The 21,159-nt window shown below is 37.8% G+C and overlaps 1 protein-coding gene and 1 pseudogene across 4 annotated transcripts in view; one reads left to right on the top strand and one right to left on the bottom strand.

Annotated features, from left to right (window-relative positions):
- The window catches only part of LOC112812929 (large ribosomal subunit protein eL6-like), a 22,562-nt pseudogene extending 4,918 nt beyond the window's left edge, over positions 1-17,644 (bottom strand).
- SYTL5 (synaptotagmin like 5) overlaps positions 1-21,159 on the top strand; it is a 269,646-nt gene that overhangs the window by 53,392 nt on the left and 195,095 nt on the right. The gene's annotated exons all lie outside the window — the stretch shown is intronic.

Genomic DNA, 21,159 nt, shown 5'->3' with positions numbered 1-21,159 from the left:
TGAGCCGAAGGCAGTCGTTCAACCAACTGAGCCACCCAGGTGCCCCAGGGATGTTCTTTTAGTGGCAAAGTCAGAAGCTCAAGAGCCCAACTTCAATCACATAGTACATGTCAAACCCCTGCTTGAGTTAATTTTCAAATAAATTAGTCTTAATTTGGCCGTCTCTTTTTTAATTTAAAATTCAGTTAATTAAAATATAGTGTATTTTTTGTTTCGGAGGTAGAGTTTAGTGATTCATCAGTTACATATAACACCAAGTCCTCATTCCATCAAGTGCCCTCCTTAATGTCCATTACCCAGTTATCCCATCCCCCCACCCTTGAGTTACATTTTTAAACATTCAGTTGGTTAAAGCCACGCACATGGGTAAGCCCAAAGTGAAGAGGCAGGGAAGTATGCTCTACCTTTAGTGGAGGGAACTTCAAAGTCATGGCTAAGGGCATGGATAGATAGGTAAAGAATTTGGGCTGAAAATTGAACACCCTGATGGCTATGTACCCACATGGATATGAGGAGGATAAGACTGGAAGTTAGGAGATTATTGCTGTGTCTTAGAAGTGATAAGAGGCCAGGGCCTTGGCAGTAGGAAAGGAGAGGAGATGGTGAATTCGAGGAGTGTTCATAGACTGGAGATGGTTGTAACATGGAGGCCAGATTCAGGAGGAAGGGTCAAGGATGACTCTAGGCTTCTAGTTTGTCTGAGATATAGGAGGAATAAGGATGGGTTCAGTTTAGAAAACACTGGGTTTGAGGTAGGATGATCATGTACTTTATCATTCGAATCAGGACCCTTTGGAAAATGTGAAAGATTGTTATTAATAATTCTGCCACGAGGGTAAACCTGTCCTGAGACTGACCTCAGGAAAACTGGTTGATCGTCATTCTGTAGTAAGTAATCAAGGTGAGGGGTTTTTTTTTTTGTTGTTTTTTTGTTTTTGTTTTTTTTAGCATCAAGTTGATACTTGAATGTGAAAGACCAGGGAGAGATCTGGTGTGGTGATAAAGACTTGGGAGTCATCAGCACACAGTGAAAAGTTTGAAAGCCAGAGCCCAGTTGAAATCATCCAAAGGAGCACATGTAGAGTGAAATGAATAGAATAAGAGGATAGAAAGTTGGAGTAGATGATGGATGAGGAGCTGAAGAACAAATAAGAATTGGCTTATGCCAAAGAGAATTTAAAAGGATCAAATAATCATGTCAGAAGAGTCAGGGTCAGAGCTGGCTTTGAGTGTGACTGAAACCAGGAATTTGAACATGGTTTTTGTTTTCCTCTCAGACTCCATATATATTGGCCTTTTTTTTTTTTTTGTCAGGCTGGGTGAGCCTTTGAGGCTAGAGCCATGGTCTCAGGCAGCTCCAGGCTCATATTCTTTTAGCTCCAAGGAAGAAAAGAGCTTTTCCTTGATAACCCCAAATACAAAATAATCTTGGAGGAAGGCTCTGATTGGCTAAGTATAAGTCACATGCTCATCCCTGTACCAGTCAATGTGGCCAGGTGCTCTGATTGCCAGCCCCACCATAACCACAAAGAAAGGGAAGTTTTGTTATCAGAAGAATGAAGAAAGATGTACTAGGCAGAAAGAATCAACTGATACCACCCACAGTGGAGACTGGAGAGTATTATAGAGGCACAAATGTCAAGGGAGCAGGAAGTCTTAAGAAAGAGGAATTAAGTACAACTTCAGATGCAGTAAACAGGTGCAAGAATATAGACTGACCTAGTCCTTTTGTATTTGACAGTTGGGATTTATTACGGCAGTTGCAGCAGAGCAGTGGGGTAAAAGTCAGATTATAGCAATTCGAGAAGTGACTAGAAGGTGGGTTGGACACAGAAGATGTAGACAAGCATTTCAATAAATGTAGTAAATGTGAGAAGAGACAAACAGGACAGTAGATTGATGGGCCATGTATGAGTGTTTTAGACTTGTTTATAGGCTAAGGTTTAGGAATAGGTAAAACTGGAGAGATTGAAGTTAAGAAGAGCGTGTTTGCTGGAACAATGCTGTGGAGGAGAGAGGAGGTCAAGGACAAAGAGATGAAGAGACTAGATTTAAAAAGGAGGAAGGACATTTGATCCTAGTGAGGACGTGCGGCTGAGAGTGGGACCTGGAGAAGTTAAAGGAAGGGAAGGACATTGAGAGGAAAAGCTGTCTTCTGAGAGGCAGGACATCAGGGCCTGAGTAGTGAGCCTGAGAGCAGCACTGGAAAAGTCACTGAAGGCACTGACTGCAGGAACTGACCAAAGCAGAGGAAACCAGTTCACAGGTGATTCTGGGCCCTAGCTGATTTGTAGATGATGAGTTTGTCTTATTACCAGTCCGTAGGGCTGTGTGATTTTCTCCAGTTGTCCCTGAATGTGGGCTTGAAGAAGGCAGATTGAGCCAGGGTTGGAAATTTAATGAGATCCCACAAATGGAGACAAGATGTTCTCCTCAAGGAAACTTAACAGTTTTAGAGTCAAATGCAAGGTCTTAAGAAGAAATAAACAAGAACAAGAAGGGAGCTTTTTTGTTGTTTTGTTTTGTCATGGTAATTGTGGACCTCTCCATGAGATTGCATTGTAGTTTATCTTTGAATTTCTGTTGTGATTAAGAGTTTGTAATTCGCAGACCACGGGGGAATAAATTGAACCTTAGCAGATGTCTCACAGTTTGCAAAGCTGATTCCATGTAGTGTGTTTCATGTTGTGTTATGTTTCTGATAGTTATCCTCTCCCTTCTGAAGCCCCACTACATACACACAGATGGACGTTTCAGCAACATTATGTGCAAAGCCCTCTTGGTCAGTATCACTGTGAAGCTCACTGGAATTGATCAAGTCCATGTAACTAGTTAAGTGTCAGGCTATAACTTCAGGTTTCCAAGTTTCAGGTCATTGTGCCATATGAGAAAAAGAGATCAAAACTATAACAAATAAACCTTTATTCAGTGATACTGAAAGTCTCAGAGGTCATTGAAACAAAGTCTTATCAATAGCTGGAAATATTTTATGGCATAGTATAAAGAACATGGAATCCCTTTATAACAAATGCAATATGAGATCCAGGGCAAATGAGTCTTTCCCTATCTGAAAGTGGGGTACAGTTTTTTCTTATATACCTCACAGCATGGTTATAAAAAATCAGAGAATATAATGAAAACTTTTAAAATAATAAATGAGATTATAACTTAGTAGGGCGCCTGGGTGGCTCAGTCAGTTAAGCGTCTGCCTTTGGCTCAGGTCATGATCCCAGGGCCCTGGGATCAAGTCCCACGTCGGGTTCCCTGCTCAGCAGGGAGCCTGCTTCTCCTTCCTCTGCTGCTCCCCCTGCTCATGCTCTCTTTCTCTATCTCAAATAAATAAATAAAATCTTTTAAAAAAATAACTTATTGAGTAATATCTTTTGTTGACATCACATTTATATTCATTTGGCACCATAGCATAGATTATTTAGAAACTGTTGATTACACACTGGTCTCTTTCCAGGGCACTTGGAGGAATAGTATAAATTGGTTAATAAATTTGTTTAAAAATACCTGAATTCTACAGACTTCTTTTTTAGTTTATGTAACAGATTTTAGCAGTCAAGAGACAAGGATTCAAACTATTTACTGCATTTGCAAAATTAGTGAGGTGGATGACTGGTATTACCTTCTACCACCATCTGTATTTCTTTATCCTGGAAAATATAATTAGGCTAACATCTTTTGCTTGTTTCTGTCCTTGTTAGGATTAAGAGATCCTGGCCTTGAATTTTTTAAGTACAGGGGAATTGCTCATATCTTCTTAGTTGAACCTCACCTTTAGCCAGTAATTTCCTGACTAATCAGGAGGGGCTTAGATTTCAAGTAAGTAAATTTATGATTGCTTTTCCCCATTATTATTATATAATTTTATATAATTATATATTATCATTATTATATAATTGTAGCTGGAGTGCTCAGAGTTGCTGATTCTTGTTTATACTCAGTACCATTTGGGGCACCTTCCTAAAAATCTATTCTTAGGTCATTTTAAATGGAATAGAGAAGTCTATTGTTAAGGTGAATTGAGTGTGAAACTTTTTATGAAGCAAATAATCACTTAATGTGCAGGTCCAAATTTTCATATATCAGGTTTTCTTAAATTAAGATTTTTCTCATTTAGATACGTAATTTTATCTTAAGGTACATCTATTTTTATTATATTTGAATTGGAGAATTTCTTTTACCTGGAGAATGGTTCACTTTGTAAATTACAGTGAAATAGTGCTCATAAATCCCTTGTTTTTAACAAAGGGTTTTTATTTTAGGACTATGTTGAAGGCTGTTTACACTGATCTTATTCATAACCAGCTTTATGAGAAGCTTAAATGCTGCTTTTTGAAGAATTGTACATCTCAAAGGTTCAGTACCCTAAAATTTGCATTTTTAAGAAATTTAGACAATTGAATAGTTTCTTCAGATGGAACCCATAAATGATTGTTTTAAACAAGCAGCTTCACTGAAGTATACTTTACATACAATAAAATTTAAATTGTACAGTTAGATGAGTTTCAACAAGCGTATGCAGTTATTTAATCGCCACGAACAAGATATAGAACATGGCCATTACTTCAGAAAGGCCCTTCCTGCCAATTTGCAATCAGTCCTCTTCACCCCAGCCCCTGGTAACTGCCGATTTGCTTTCTTTCATCATAGTTTCGCCTTTTCTAGAATTTTATATACATGGAATCACATTGTATGTGATTGTTTGTGTCTGGCTTCTTTCACTTCGTATGCTTTTGAGATTCATCCACGTTGTTACTTGCATAAGTGGTTTGTTCCTTTTCATTGCTGAGTAGTATTCTATCATATGGATCTATTACATTGTGTTTATCCATTCACTGGTAGATGGACATTTGGGTTGTTTCCAGTTTGGGGCTATTATGCATAAAGCTGTTATGATCATTGGAATACAGGTATTTCCATGGACATATACTTTCATTTCTCTTAGATAAATACCTCCTAGTGGGATTCTGTGCCTTATGGTACTGTACGGTTTAGCATTAAAAGAAACAGCCCAATTATTTTCCGAAGTGGCTATACCATTTTTAATTCCTAGCAGCAAAGTGTGAAAATTTGATTGCTAGCATATGGGATGGTCAGTCTTTTTAATTTTAACCATTCCTGTAGGTGTGTGGTGGCCTCACGTTATGGTTTTAATTTGTTTTTCCATAATGAATAATGGTGTTAAACATGTTGCCTTGTGCTTATTAGCCATACATGTAGCTTTGGTAAAGCATTTGTTCAAACCTTTTGCCCATTTTTAAAAGTTAGTTGATTGTTTTCTTATTATTGAGTTGTAAGATTTTTTTAAAAACATGTTTTGGATACAAATCCCTTATCAGTGGGGCGCCTGGGTGGCTCAGTCATTAAGTGTCTGCCTTCAGCTCAGGTCATGATCCCAGGGTCCTGGGATCGAGCCCCGCATCGGGCTCCCTGCTCCACGGGGAGCCTGCTTCTCCCTCCCCCACTCCCCTTGCTTGTGTTCCCTCTCTCGCTGTGTCTCTCTCTGTCAAATAAATAAATAAAAGAAAAAAGAAAAACCCTTATCAGCTAAATGTTTTGTAAGTAATTTTCTTCCAGTGTGGCTTGCTTTTTCATTTTCTTAAGAGTATCTTCTTACCACTACAGATTTTAAATTTTGATGAGGTGCATTTTATCAATGTTTTTTTCTTTTGTGGTTCATGCTTTTTGTGCCCTAAGAACTGTTTGCCTAACCCAAAGTCACAAAGATTTTCTTTTATGTGTTTTTCTAGAAGTGTTACAATTTTAGCATTCGTATTTAAGACTGCTACTCATTTCCAGTTAATTTTTATATATAGTATAATGCAGAGTTTGAGATTTTTTTTCCATATGGGTATCCAATTGTTCAAGCACCAATTGTCGAAGACTATCCGTTTCCCACTGAATTAATTTGACACACTTGTTGAAAATCAGTTGAGTGTGCATGCATGTGTGCGTGTGTGTGTGTGTGTGTGTGTGTGTGTGTAGGGGGTGGGGTTCTGTTTCTGAACTCTCTAGTTCCCTAGTGTGTATGTAAAGTAGTTTCTGAGCTGTGAAGACTTTATAAATAACTCATCTTCACCATATTGTTTCCTCTGTCCTCTGTGCTAAGTCTGTATCTCATATATATTTCTGTCACTGGATATACATAATACATTGTAATTATTTGTTTGCATAGTTATCTGATCTAGTAACTTATGAGCTTCTTGAGGGCAAGGACAATGTCGTCTTCTGTGTTCTCATGTGCTAACACTGGGCACATAATAGACATCCAAATATAGTTGTTGGATTAAAATAAACAGAATATGGAAATTAGAGTGTTAAATCTTTTACCTATATGAGTGTAATTGCTGTTACATTTGTAAAATCTAAGCAACTTTTCTTTGTTAGTTGTCTAGTATTGATACATAGCACCAGTGTCAGTGTTTTTCCCAACATCGTGGACAGCTTAATTTTGACCAGTTGGTTAAGGTTGTCTTCTTAGAATCTGTTCTTTGACCTGATAATAAAAATAACTCATATCTGTTAGTATATGTCAGTCACTGTACTAAAGGCCAACATGTATTATCTCATGTAACATTCAGGACAAACCTGTGAGGCAGGTACTATCATGATGCTTATTTTATAGATGAGGGAACAGAATTAGGAAGCTAAGTATCTTGCCCAAGGTCACATATATGATCAGTGGCAGATAGAATGCAGGTATCCCTTCACTGAAACAGCACACTATAGTCATTGCCTGGCTTCATCCAGGAAGGTTCAGTTGTAAATTGATCTTCATCTGAATTAAGTGTTGTCAGTCCTTGGGGTCTGAAATATGGTACAATATTCTTGCTAAAAAGTAAGGCACTGAGTTGATTGTCTTTGAATATACATGCAGTTATTTTCTCAGGCAAAGTTAGTCATTTCATATCCTGTTTCTCAGTAAGTAATACCAAATGGCTTTTACAACTTGCTCAAGATATTACAGAAAGTGTTATGATGTGATATTTAGCCCGACATTTCCCCTTTAGAAAGACAGTCCTTTGGGCATGAAAGCTGTTTGTCCTCCTGAGCCTGGTTTGAAATACAAATGCCACAGGGCCAAGTCCCTCCTAATCAACTAATACCTCATCTATTTGCTTACCTTAGGCTTTATAAACAGAAACTGGAAGCGGGATGTGCATTTGGGTAGAGAATGGAGCACTTTGGGAAGGATGGGTCTTACAAGAAAAAAAAAAAAAAAGGCCTGAAAGTATCTGTAGGTTGTGTCTCAGTTTTCCCCAACTCCAGTTCTAATACAGACCCAAATCCCAGCCCTTCTCAACTCCAGTTTTTCTGATAGGCATGCGTTTCAAACCCATTTTCTCTAATCCCAGGACTGGTCCTTCGTAGGCTATTAGGCTATCCCAAGACTGAGGAGTTCTTGTGTTTTGCTCCTCTTCTCAGTATTGCACCCATCATCTTTGAGGATTTCTCAGCACCTTCCTTCTTTACCACGCCAGTCTCGGAAGTCTGGCTTTGTGGTGATGCATTCATTCTAATACTTAGGATGGTGATACGAGGAATATCCAAAGCTAACTAAATAGCATTCACTGTCTTCTGTGTGTCTCATATTGCATTTATCTTCTTTAATCCTTACAACTTGGTGAAGCAAGTTCTGCTGTCACCTCCATTTTATGCATTTTATGCATTTGAGGCTTCTATGCTTAGGTTCCTTGCCAAAGGTCACATGGCCCATAAGTGGTAGAGACAGGGCATGAACCTACCTTTCTTTGATGGAAGAACGAGTACTTTTAATGACTACCTCATAATGTCTCACAAAAACCCCAAGAATGCCTCAAATGGATCTGGCACCAGTTTTTGAGCCAAACAGAACGTATCATAATAATCATTACTTTTGTGTCATCCATTCTTGTTCATAAAGCAATATTATATCCGTTATTGGGATATGGGTCATATGCTGCCATTGTTTTGTCAATGAAGCTACCTTTGCAGCTTAGCAGAAATGTTAGGAAGACACTGGGGAATTTAGGAAGTGTCTTCTGCAGGAGTCAGAAGAGAAATCTGATAAGATGACCTTGGGATGAGTGACAAGATCAATTTCTTTGCAGTGACTTTAATGGGAAACCTCCCTATGTTGCTTTGAAATGAATAGACTCAGCTTCTTGACTAAATGATAGGAGAGGGAACTTGAGAGATGAAAATTTCATTAAATTATTATTCATTAAAGCCTTCTTCAAGAACTATTTTATAACAGTGCTATTCATCTCTTCTCCTTTGGACACCTTTCTGATTCAGAACGTGTCAGTTGATTTAGAACGTTTTTTCTGATTCATTCTCATGTCCCGAGCATATCTGTATGGTTCCACCTGAAGGTTAAAAGAGGAAATAGTCTGTGACAGGACTTTGTAAGATTCAAAACAAAACAAAACAAAAAACCGCTAAGCATTTAAACGTCCTGTGTTCTAATCCTGCCCTTTCATTACCTACCTATGTGAGTCGGAGCGCAAATGTCTCCGAATGCCACTTTCTTCACCTACTGAAATGATGGTTAGGTAACAACTAAAGGCCCTTCTACCTCTAAAATGTTTTGAGTTCAATATATTCCTAATGTTTCCTAAAGTTATCTAGTCTTTATTTGTAGTAGATGCCTTACATCAATACTCCTGCTGAAAAATACCATAGAACGGTGATTGTCTCAAACAGTTTGGCCTTGGACCTGTTAAACATTATTGAGGACCTCGAAGAGCTTTTGTTTATGTGGGTTCTATCCATCAATATTTACCAGATTAGAAATTAAAGCTGAGAAAACTTTAAACATAACACAAAAACACATGTTCCATTAGCTGTCAGAATGATGGCATCATTGCAGGTCATATAGCCTCTGGAAAATTCCACCGTACACTCATGAGAAAGGGTAAAAAAGGCAGATAAAATCTTGGTATTACGAAAATAGTTTTGACCTCATGGACTTACCGAAAGGGTCTTGGGGATCTCTAGGGGTTTTTGAACCACAGTTTGAGAAATGCTGCCATAGAACTTGTGTATTTAACTTCTTTATGAATGAAAGTAGGTCAATGTTTAGGTTATCCAGTTCACTATTATCTGCCCCACATCCATTCTTGGTTCTTCTCTCAATTGTGGGTTAATAACAGGACAGGCCTTGTTCAAGAACTATTTTATAACAGTGCTATTCATCTCTTCTCCTTTGGACACCAAAATCCAGACCTCAGTTGTTGGTTGGATCCAAAGGTTTTGTTAATACTTGAAGGAATTCCTTTAAGATTTTATAATAATAATTGAAGGATTAAGTTGAAAAACATAAACACATGTTGTGGGATAAACAAAATAGTATGCACTACAGTTTGAGAAAAATTTAGATATAACAAATTAGATATAATGTAGAGCATGGTTCTAGTATTAGCATCCAATTATACTGTACAAGAAATGGGTGTAACCAACAAAATATAAGAGAAATGTCTCTTTGGTTCATCTTAGAATTTTCTTCTCTTTTAGTCCTCTGGGTTCTAAGTCATCTACTAATCCCGTGCTCTGAACACACCATCCCTCCCCCACACAGAGCGTTCATTTCTGCATATAAAGGATTTTATGCCAGTTTTGGAGGATTCTCATTCTTTCTAACTGTAATTGCTTAGAGTTCAAACTTGAATTCCAGAGTTTTTCCAACTGTAATTTTCTTGTTCTAGCTACGCTTTTCTTAACCTTCTCTTATGCAAATTTGTTAATGTTTGAATGTGGTTTAAGCTCACTGCCCTTCAAAATAACCTGCAGTTGGTTACTGGAGAATGACCTCAGTCTCCACTCTAGTGGGATGGTACAGAGATATGATGATACATCTTGGTTTTTTTGTTGGAAAAGAGCAACCTGAGGCTGAATATCCCTGATCAAATATCTTCTCCAATGGTGAGTCAGTGCCATTAATTTCTTTGTCATATTATTATTCTTCCTTGGCAGATACTGTTGATGCTTCACCCACAGCACCTCGATACTTACTATTCCTCTACGGGCCAAAGGTTTCTTATTGTAAGCATGTGTGATTCTCTGGGAACTTTTCCTGGCTATAGATGTGTGCTTTGGAATATAGTGATAGCCAAAGAAAAACCCAAGCAAACAAACAAAAAACTATGATGTAAGGCCCATGAAGCAGCTCAATCAATGATAAGTAGGAGTCTGTGGGTGAATACCTCAGCTCCCTCACTTTTAGTTGAAACAATTCTAAGGCATGTTCTACACAGTCTCCTATATATCTCCAGTGGAACTGAGCCTGAGTTGCCCATAGCTGAAAGCAGCTCATTAATGTACCTTGCACTGGTTTTCTTCCCTTCTCTGACTCACCACTAGTGTTCCCCTGGATCATCTCCCAATTTCACTCAAAGCCCTGTCTCAGAGTCTGCCTTGAGATAATCTTAAACTAAAATACACCACCCAAAACCTGTTTTTTCCCCTCTTTTTAGTGTTCCATGTCCAATTATAGACTATCCACATCAATACTTCTTGCTCCATATAGCACTAATGCTAATTTTTAATCTAGAGCTGGTTGCTGTTCCATGGCAGCTGCTGGAGTTTATAGTCAGTGGTGTCCTGGTAAATGTTTAACAACCAGTTCCTCCCAGAAACTCCCCCATTTATAGCTTTTGTGGATTACTGTGGTATATGTAATCCTGCTCTGGCTGATTTCAAGCTACCAGTATGGTGTCACTGAACTCAAGGTTGAGAAGGGAAGTCCACAGTTGACTCCAGTGAGCCCATAAAAGCTGGCTTTGGCACACCGTTGTGTACTGGGGCAAACTGTCACAAAATGGGGTGCTGCAGAGATGAATGTTTGACAGAATTTCTGAATGCTAGAGTGTAAATATCATCCAATCATATTCCCTCATGGTATAGATGAGGACTCTGAGGACCGGGAGGGGAAGGAATCTGTCCATTATCTTACACAGTTAGTTAGACCAAAAGTCGGGGCTTTGTGGTTTTTGTCCATTGGTACAGATGATAAGGAGCAGAGAGCTTGGGTCATAGGCACAACAAAAAAGATCTGGTTTTCCAAGTTCAGTGATAATGGTGAAATATGTGTTGAGGGTGTAGGATCAACTAGGAGATAGGGTTAGGTAAGGAAAAATGTGGCTAGTGCCTTAATAGGTTGTTTTTCTACTTCCCTTCCATACTTCAATAAATATTTATTGATTCCCTCTGATATGCCTGGAATGATGTTAGGTACTGGGAATTCAACATTGAACAAAACAAATTCTCATGAAACCAATATTTCACTGTATGTTAACTAAGTAAAACTTAAAAGAAAACAGTTCCTATCCTCACACATTTTATGTACTAGTAAGAAGAAAGATGCTAAACTATTGACTGCAAATATAATAAATGCTAAGAAAAGAGAAGTACAAGGTGTTCTATGTTAACAGAGACCTAACCTAGTCTAGAACTTCAGAGGAGGAGGATTCTAGGGAGAGTAAACAGGTCTGGGGCTCAGAAAGACTGATTTGCAGAGTCAGATTAAGGGCAGAAAAACAACACTGGAAGTATAACAAGATAGAGAAAATTAAAATAATTCTCAGAGAGATTACTATATATGATGGTAAAGAATATTTAATTTGCTATTTGGTGTGGGCTGGGTTTGGGGAGTGAGAAATGGGGAGTCACTGAATGGATTTAACCAGGGAAGCAGCATGCTTTTGTTTATGTTTTTAAAAAGATCCATCATGATTATGGAGCAGAAAAGGAACCAAACTTGGACTTAAACCAGGAGAGTCACTCTGGTATCTTTAAGGTCCCACAAATATCAATGGTGGTTATCACTCCAATAATTCCATGGCACTTTGTGGTTTAGCTTAGCAATTTGATGGGTAGATATAATATAAATATTATCTATGACATTTTAATTTTATTTATACTTGCTAATCTTAATTTCTAATCTTTAACTACTCTAATAGGTATCTGGCCATAGAACCTATAATTTAAAAAATAATAACAGTAAAAATGCCGAGCATTGTTCTAAGTACTTTAAAAATATTAATTCACTTAATATATATAAAAACCCTACAATATAGGATCTGTACTTTTTCTTATTTCAATAAACTAAAACACAGAGAAGTAACTTGTGCAAGCTTACCTAGATAATAAGCGTTAGAGATAGGATTTGAAACCCAAGCCTTCTCTCTCCAGTGTCTGAATATTCTCCACTGTGCCATAATCACTTTTTGTACGTTATCATCTATGTAGGTAATTAGTTGTAACAAGTTGAACAATTCTGTTCCGCTACTGAAGTAAATTCTCTTCAGCTCTGTGATTTGTCAGTTTGACTACATTTGTCTTATAACTTTGTTACTTGGTTGGAATAATTGAACTTCTTATTTAGATAATCAGAGTCTTGGGGCGCCTGAGTGACTCGGTTGGGCACCTGCCTTTGGCTCGGCTCATGATCTCAGGGTCATGGGATTGAGCCCCAAGTTGGGCTCCCGAATTCAGCGGGGAGTTTACTTCTCCCTCTCCCTCTGCCCCTAACCCCGCTCATGCTCTCTCCCTCTATCTGTCTGAAATGGGTAAATAAAATCTTTTTAAAAAATTTTTAAAAAAGACAGTCAGAGTCTAATGCTTTTTTCCCCCTCTTATGTGAAAAACACATATGTGATACTTATGGAGCAGGTGCTGTTGTAAATTCTTCACAAATACTAACTCATTGTAACGCAAAGAGGTATGTAATGTCATCTTCATTTTACAGGTGAAGAAACTGAGGCATCAAGAGTTTAATAAGGCCAAGGACACACAGATAATAAGCACAGTTAGTGCAGCCTAATCCTAAACAATTCTTATTTGTTGAACGGTGGGAATGGGTGTTTCACCTTCCTAGACAAAATACTTTGAATTCCTCCAGTCTTTCCTGATAGTACAATTTGGCACTTATGTGCACTGTTATTTTCAGTTTGAGATAGGAAAGACAACATTAATAAAGTGAAAGCAATACAGTATTATTCTGAACTCGTAATATAAACTACTTGAAAGTTAATTCTATAGCCTATAGTTCTTTAAACTTCCCAGAGACCCCAGGATGAAGAGGCCATTATAAATGCTCCATAATTTGCTTCTTGGTTGATTGGTGTGTCTTTCTTTGATTTCCATACTAGAACTGATATACTGACAGCCTGCCTAATTTTAAGTCCTATCACATGAATAACAACAAAAGCCTCTATATTTCTTTATTAGATATATCTAAATATGAATTGCAATGACTTCTATTATAGTTCTTTTCATGTCAAGTATATATACTAGAAAATAGACATTTTAAAAAAAATTTTGTATTTAACTTTTGTATGGAGCTGTAATGGCTTATAATTAAGGAAAGTCACTTATCAGTGTCATCCATCAAATTAGCTCTTCATCATCATTATTATTTCTTGAACAAATATGTGAAACAAGTGTGAACCTGCACCATGCAATTCTGTGTGTCTTGATGGGCTCAGGTAATAAGAGTATCACTTCAGCTTTAAATAACATATCTAGTTTGGGGAACATTTTCCGATGCATTCTCTCTTTTGATCTCTTCTGACATTTTATACGGCTTTCACTTCATCGACGTAGTCTTTCCTATCTCAGGCTGAACTCTAGGCATTGTCGCAATAACCAGAGAGGACGTGATGTGGGGTTGTACTGTAAATATGTCAGGTTGAGCTTCAACTCCATAAAATGCAACCCTTTACATGCTGTCATAAAGGATAGTATGACTCAGTATTTTTACAGGTGACTAATGCTTCACAGATGTGTGATTGTTTGGCAATTACAATTACAGACGATGACTTTGCCCCCTTTCCTGTATTTAATCTATTTCTTCCTTTTCCCTACTTCCCTTGAGCTTGATAGATCCACTTTGACTGTATAACTGTTTTCACTACCCAGATTCTTCACAAGGCCTCCTGGCTGGCTTTTGTTTTTCTTGTTATTGTTGAACTACCCAGTGGAAAAAATGAGCTGCTTGAGTTGAAGAACCATCCAGATCTTTTGGGGAAAGGCACCCAACCAAGATCTCCTGGGTCACTTAATTATTTAGCAAACAGGATTGAGAGCCAGTAAGTTCTTGGCATTGAGCTTGGCATTAGATATTCAAAGATGAATAACACTGACCCAACTTCAAAGGGCTCTTGGTCTTTGGGAATTTGTGAAACCAGAGTGAGAAGTACTTGAAATTGATATCTGGATGTTCTACTCATCAGTTGTCTTTCATGTATAAACTGAGCAGTAAGAGAATTAATAATTATTAAATATTTAATATAAACTACATGCTTGATATGTATTATCTTATTTAAATTTCCCCCAATTTTTCAAGAAAGGTATTTTACAGGTGAAGAAACTTAGAAAGGTTGCAGCAGCTGAGACGTAGAAAGTACAGAAATATCAATCAATGGAACAAAATGCTATTTTGTACCATAGATTAGCAAGCATATAGCATCTCAGGAACATCTGTGTGCTAGGATGTGAGATGGGAAAATGCATAGAGTCTGAAACTTGGAACTTTAATGACCTTAAGTCCCTTTTACATTGGCGTGGTTGACATCATCTGCCATTTCATGGCAGAGGGTCAATCAACTATTTCCAGCAGTTCCAGTGACAGGACATGCATACAATATTTGAGATGGTCCATCCCATTTTTGAACTACTGTCATGGTACTAATGAGCGTACATCTAATACCTGTGAATTCTACTTATGGGTCCCACTTCTGTTGCTAAAGCAATATAGAATTTCCTATTTGAGCAAGTGCTTTTTGCCCATGTCCTAAGTGTGAAGTGAAGACAGTTTTTGGCCTGCAAAGGAAGAAAACTTGCTGGTTGTCTGGATTTGCAGTATTTTGGCTCCTGGGATAGTTTTTTCCTTATTATGTCTGTGAACTTGTTTAAGGTCAACAGATCCCTGATCTACTTTTAGTGTGCTGACAAGGATCACGTTTCTGAGCCTGGGCTAAGGATGAAATCCTTGAGATTTTTTTTTTTTACCAGAGTCATGACTGATACTCTAGGAGATCTCTCAGTAGCCAGGCTACTGGGACTCTGAAGGGAACTCACCACCCTGACCTTGATACTGGGAACAGGAGCATTTTATGATATTCTTTCTCCATGTGTTGATTGGGTTCAACATAGAATGCTATGGGAACAATTAGGAGGGTAGCTAGCTCACATTTGGTTGAGAAAATGTTTTCCAGAGTCAACAGACATTAGAACTAATTTTATCTTATTTTTTAAAAGATTTTATTTATTTACTGGAGAGAGAGCAAGTGAGTGAGCATGAGCAGCGGGGTGGAGGGTCAGAGGGAGAGGGAGAAGCAGGCTCCCCGCTGAGCAAGGAGTCCAATGTGGGGCTCGATCCCAGGACCCCGGGATCATGACCTGAGCCGAAGGCAGACGCTTAACTGACTGAGCCACCCAGGCACCGCTAGAACTAATTCTAAAAAGAAGAAGTTAGCCAGGTAAAGCTGGATAGTTGGGGTGGGGGGCAGGGCACGTCCTAAGAGAAGAAAGACTATGTATGAGGACACCGAGGCATGTGTGAGCAATTGCAAAGGATTCAATATGACTTCTGAATGTAATGTTTTTTGACTTTATTGAGGTATAATTTATGTTCAATAAACTATCCATTTAAAGTATTCAGTTCATAAGATTTTTTTTTAAATCTACTTCCTGTTGTATAATTTATGTATAACATAATGCACATGTTTTAGTGTGCAGGTCTCAGGGTTTTCTTTTTTAAGTTGTGGAATAAAGCACATACCATAAAATTTACCATGTTAACTGTTTTTAAGTGCATGGTTTGGTAATGTCAAGTATATTCACATTGTGGTGCACAATCTCTTTTGAATAATAGTAAACCAAACTCACTCAAACATCATAGGACTTTAACAAGAAAAATAACACAGTATTACCCTTTATGTTTTCATAACACTTGGATTGAAAATGTATTGGTAATGAGGACATTGATCAGATGGGACTCAGATTGTAATCATTAAAGCAAATTTTTCTCTATCACCCTCCCACTAAACTCAGTGGAAATACAGGCATAGCTCCGAGATATCGGGAGTTCAGTTCTAGACCACCACAGTAAAACGGATATCACAATAAAGTGGGTCAAATGAATTTTTTCTTTTCCCAGTGCATATAGAAGTTAGGTTTACACTGTACTGTAGTCCATCAAGTGTGCAGTAGTATTCTAAGAAAACAACGTACATGCCTTAATTTAAAAAGTACTTTATTGCTAGAAAATGCTTACCATTGTCTGAGCTTTTTGCAGATGGAGGCTCTTGCCTCAGTGTTGATGGCTGCTGACTGGTCAGGGTGGTGGTGGTTGAAGGTGGGGGCAGCTGTGGCTATTTCTTAAAATAAGACAAAAACGAAGAATGCCGCATCAGTTGACTCTTCCCTTCATGAATGATTTCTCTGTGGCATGTGATGCTGTCTGATAGCATTTCATCTACAGAACTTCTTTCAAATTGGATTCAGTCCTCTCAAACTCTCCTGCTACTCTATCAACTAAGTTTATGAAATATTCTAAATCCTTTGTTGGCATTTCAGCAATCTTCACAGCATCTTCAGCAGTAGATTCCATCTCCAGAAACCATTTTCTTTGCTCATCCATCTGAAGCAACTCCTCATCCATTAAAATTTCATCAAGAGATTGCAGCAATTCAGCCCCATCTTCAGGCTCCACTTCTAATGCTGGTTCTCTTGTTTCCATCACATCTGCAGTTACTTCCTCCACGAAGGCTTGAACCCCTCCAACTCATCCATGAGGGTTGGAATCAACTTCTCCCAAACTCCTGTTCATGCTGATATTTTGACCTCTTTCCATGAATCATAGATGTTCTTCATGGCATCTAGAATGGTGAATCCTTTCCAGAGGTTTTCAATTGATTTAGCCCAGATCCATCAGAGGAATCATGATCTATGGCAGCTATAGCCTTACAAAATGTATTTCTTAAATAATAAGACTTGAAAGTCAAAATTACTCCTTGATCCGTGGGCTGCAGAATGGGCGTGGTGTTATCTGGCATAGAAACATTGATCTTGTTGTGCATCTCCATCAGAGCTTTTGGGTGACCAGGTGCATTGGCAATGAGCAGTCATATTTTGAAAGGAATCTTTTCTTCTCAGCAGTAGGTCCCATCAGTGGGCTTAACATATTCGGTAAACCATGTGTAAACAAACGTGCTCATCCAGGCTTTGTTCCATTTATAGAGCAGAGGCAGAGTAGATTAAGAATAATTGCCTTAGGATATTTGGTATGGTAAATGAGCATTGTCTTCAACTTCAAGTCACCAGCTGCCTTAGTCCCCACCAAGAGAAATCAGCCTGTCCTTTGAAACTTTGAAGCCAGGCATCGACTTCTTCTCTCTAGCTATGAAAGTCCTAGATGACATCTTTTTCCAGTTTCATCTACACTGAAAATCTGTTGTTTAGCGTAGCTGCCTTCACTGATTATCTTAGCTAGGTGTTCTGGATACCGTGCTGTAGCTTCTCCATGAGGACTTGCTGCTTCACCTTGCACTTTTATGCTACGGAGGTGGCTTCTTTCCTTACACCTCATGAACCAACCTCTGTTAGCTTCCAACTTTTCTTTTGCAGCCTCCTCATCTCGCTCAGCCTTCATAGAAGTGAAGAGAGTCAGGGCCTTGCTCTGCGTTAGGTAGGCTTCAGTTTAAGTGAATATTGTGGCTGGTTTGATCTTCTATCCAAACCACTGAAACTGTCTCCATATCAGCAAGAAGGCAGTTTCACTTTCTGGAAGGAGGAGGAGTGCTCTGGAGGAACACTTAATTTCCTTCAAGAACTCTTCCTTTGCATTCACAACTTGCCTAACGGGCGCAAGAAGCCTAGCTTTCAGCCTATCTTGGTTTTTGACATACCTCCCTCGCGAAACTTATAATCATGTCTAGTTTTTTATTTAAACTGAGAGACATGCAACTATTCCTTTCATTTGAACACTTAGAGGCCATTGTAGGGTTATTAATTGGCCTAATTTCAATACTGTTGTGTGTCAGGGAATAGGGAGGCCAAAGGAGAGGGAAAGAGATGGGGAAATGGCCAGTCGATGGAGCAGTAAGAACATACACAGCATTGACTAAATTTGCCATCTTATATGGGTATAGTTTGTAGCACCCCAAAACAATTATAGTAGTAATATCAAAGATCACTGATCACAAGTCACTATAACAAATATAACAATAACGAAAAAGTTTGGAATATTGTGAGAATTAACAGAATGTGACACAAATGGTACTGTTGGACTTGCTTGACCTAGGGTGGCCAAAAGCCTTCAATTTGTGAGAACATATTATCTGCAAAGTGCAATAAAGTGAAGTGCAATAAAATGACATAAACTGGTAGTTATTTTTCCTTGTCCAAAATGGAGTTTGAGCAGGCTTCACGACTTCTTTCATCACGTGTAGGTAACAGAAAATCATGTCCCTGTAAGGCCAGAGATACAGAATAATTTAACAAATTATTTGTGGCCAAGAAATTAGTAGGTAGGACAGGCCATAATCAAAATGAAGTTCCTTTGATTCTATGTGAAAACCTTTCCCACACACTTTCCTAACAGTATTTGGCACTGAGGATAAATCTGAAGAAAGGAGCAATAAGTGAAGGTGGTTGTCACTGGCCTCTGGAGATGGTCCTCCACTGACGGGGATGGGTTTAAAGAGTTTATTTATATTGCTGCATAAAATTTCATGATACAAACATAGCACTGTTTAATCACTATTTTGAAGAACTAACTATTATGTTGTTTCAAATATTTTGCCACATCAAAAAAGGTTGCAGCAAACTTTTTTTTTTTTTTTTTTTGGCATAGATCTTGTGCCTGTGTGCAGGAGTTTCTTAGATAATTGATCACAGAGTTAAATCCCTGGGTCCCAGGGGATGAAAATCTTCAGCGTTTAAAGATATTGCCTAATTGCTCTTTAGGAGTTTGTCTGTTACTATCTTTACAAAACCCTTTGTATGTATACCAATCTGATGGGTATGCAATTGTACTTCAGAGTCATTTTAGTTTGCATTTCACTGATCATGCATGATACATTAGCTCAGGCTGCCATAGCAAAATACCACAGACTGGGTGGGTTAAACACAGAAAGTTATTTTTCATAGTTCTGGAGGTTGGAAGGCTGAGATCAAGGTGCCAGCATGGTCATTTCTGGTGGGAGCTTGCAAGGTGGCTGCCTTCTTACCACGCTCTCACACGGCAGAGAGAAAGAGAACAAGCAAGCTCTCTGGTGTATCGTTCTACAAGGGGGGTTCATCCCATCGTGACGACCCTGCCTTCGTGACTTCATCAAACTCTAATTACCTCCCAAAGGCCCCTCTCCAAATGCCATCATATGAGGGACTAGGACCTCAACATAAGGCAATTCAGAAAGGTTTAATCAATGTATACACCCATGAAACCACTGCCACAGTGAATTTGCAGAATATTTCCAGTTTCCTAGGATCCCCTTGCAGTCTATCCCTCCCTCCACCCTTGGCCCCAGGACAGTGATGATCTACTTTCTGTCTCCGTGGATTAATTTGCTTTTTTCTAAAATTTTATACAAATGGACTCCTACAACATGTACAATTCTGTGTCTGGCTTCTTTCACTCAGCAAAAAGTTTTTGAGATTTATTCATGTTGTGCGTATCAGTAATCTGTTCCTTTTTATTGCCGAGTAGTATTTCATTATATGGATATTCCACATGTTGCTTATCCATTCACCTCTTGACAGACATTCACATTGTTTTCACATGGGGACAATTATGACTAAAACTGGCATGAGTATTCATGTACAGGTTCTTTTGGGGGTCATATATTTTCCTTTCTCTTGGTAAGATACCTAGGAGTGGAATGGCTGGGCAGTATGTTAAGTGCCTAACTTTTTAAGAAGCTGACAAAAGTTTTCCAAAGTGGTTTTACTATTTCACTTTCTCACTGGCAGTGTATAACAGTTCCAGTGTTTCCAACACATGATGTTGTTCCTGTTGCTATTGACTTTTTATTGTAGTCCTCTTAGGGATCATGTAGTGGTATCTCGTCGTAGTTTCATTTGCATTTCCTGAAAATGCTGGATATATTTTAAAGATATTAGATATGTTTTCATGTGCTTACTGGCCAATTCTATATCTTTTATAAAGTTCTTGTTCAAATCTTTTGCCCATTTTTAATTGGGTGGTTTCCTAATTTTTTTTTGAGGCATAACATATTTTTGTATATTCTAGATCTAAGTTCTTTTTCAGATGTATGTATTGTATATTTCTCTCATCTTTTAGGCTTATCTTTTAATTTTCTTAATGGTGTCTTTGATGAGCAAAAGTTTTTAATTTTGATAAAGTTCAATTTATCTTTTTTTTTTAATGGTTTGTGTTTTTGGTGTCTTATCTAAGAAATCTTTCCCTAAACTGACATCACAAAAATTTTCTCCTATGTTTTCTTCTAGAAGTTTTGTAGTTTCTAGCTTTCACATTTCCATCTGTGATCCATTCTAATTTATTGCATATCATATATATACATCATATATTATACACATAATATTACATATGTACCACAATCCATTCATATGTAATATGATCTAAAGTGATATTACATATTATATTAATATAATCAATATAAAATTATTCATAAATAAGATATACTATAATTAATATTACAATTATGGTATATATTAATGTATATGTATTCATTTAGATCACATTGTATATGACATATGTATATATACATTATAATCTGATAAGATTTATTATAGGCAAGGCCTGAGCTTTATTTATTTATTAAATCTATTTCTTTTTTTTAAATAGATTTTATTTATTTATTTGACAGAAAGAGAGTGTGCACAAGGAGGGGAATCAGCAGTTATTTTTTTCCCCATATGAATACCCAGTTGTCTAAGCACTGTTTGTTGAAAAAATTATCCTTTCTCCACTGAATTTTCTTGGTGACTTTATTGAAAATCAACAGACCATATATTTTGGGTCTATTTATGGGCCTTTAATTCTGTTCCATTGATGTGTCTACCATCTCATCAATACTACGCTGTATCACTATAGCTTTATAATAAGACTTAAATTCAGGTAATGTATGTCCTCCAACCTGTTCTTCCCTTTAAAATTGTTTTGGCTATTCTAGATCACCATGA

Source organism: Callorhinus ursinus, unplaced genomic scaffold (genome assembly GCF_003265705.2).
Source record: "Callorhinus ursinus isolate GAN/ISIS: 27379988/994484 unplaced genomic scaffold, GSC_fseal_2.0 scaffold16, whole genome shotgun sequence".
Lineage (NCBI taxonomy): Eukaryota > Metazoa > Chordata > Mammalia > Carnivora > Otariidae > Callorhinus > Callorhinus ursinus.
The sequence above is the reverse complement of the archived record's forward strand: the minus strand, read 5'-3'. Positions and strand labels throughout refer to the sequence as shown.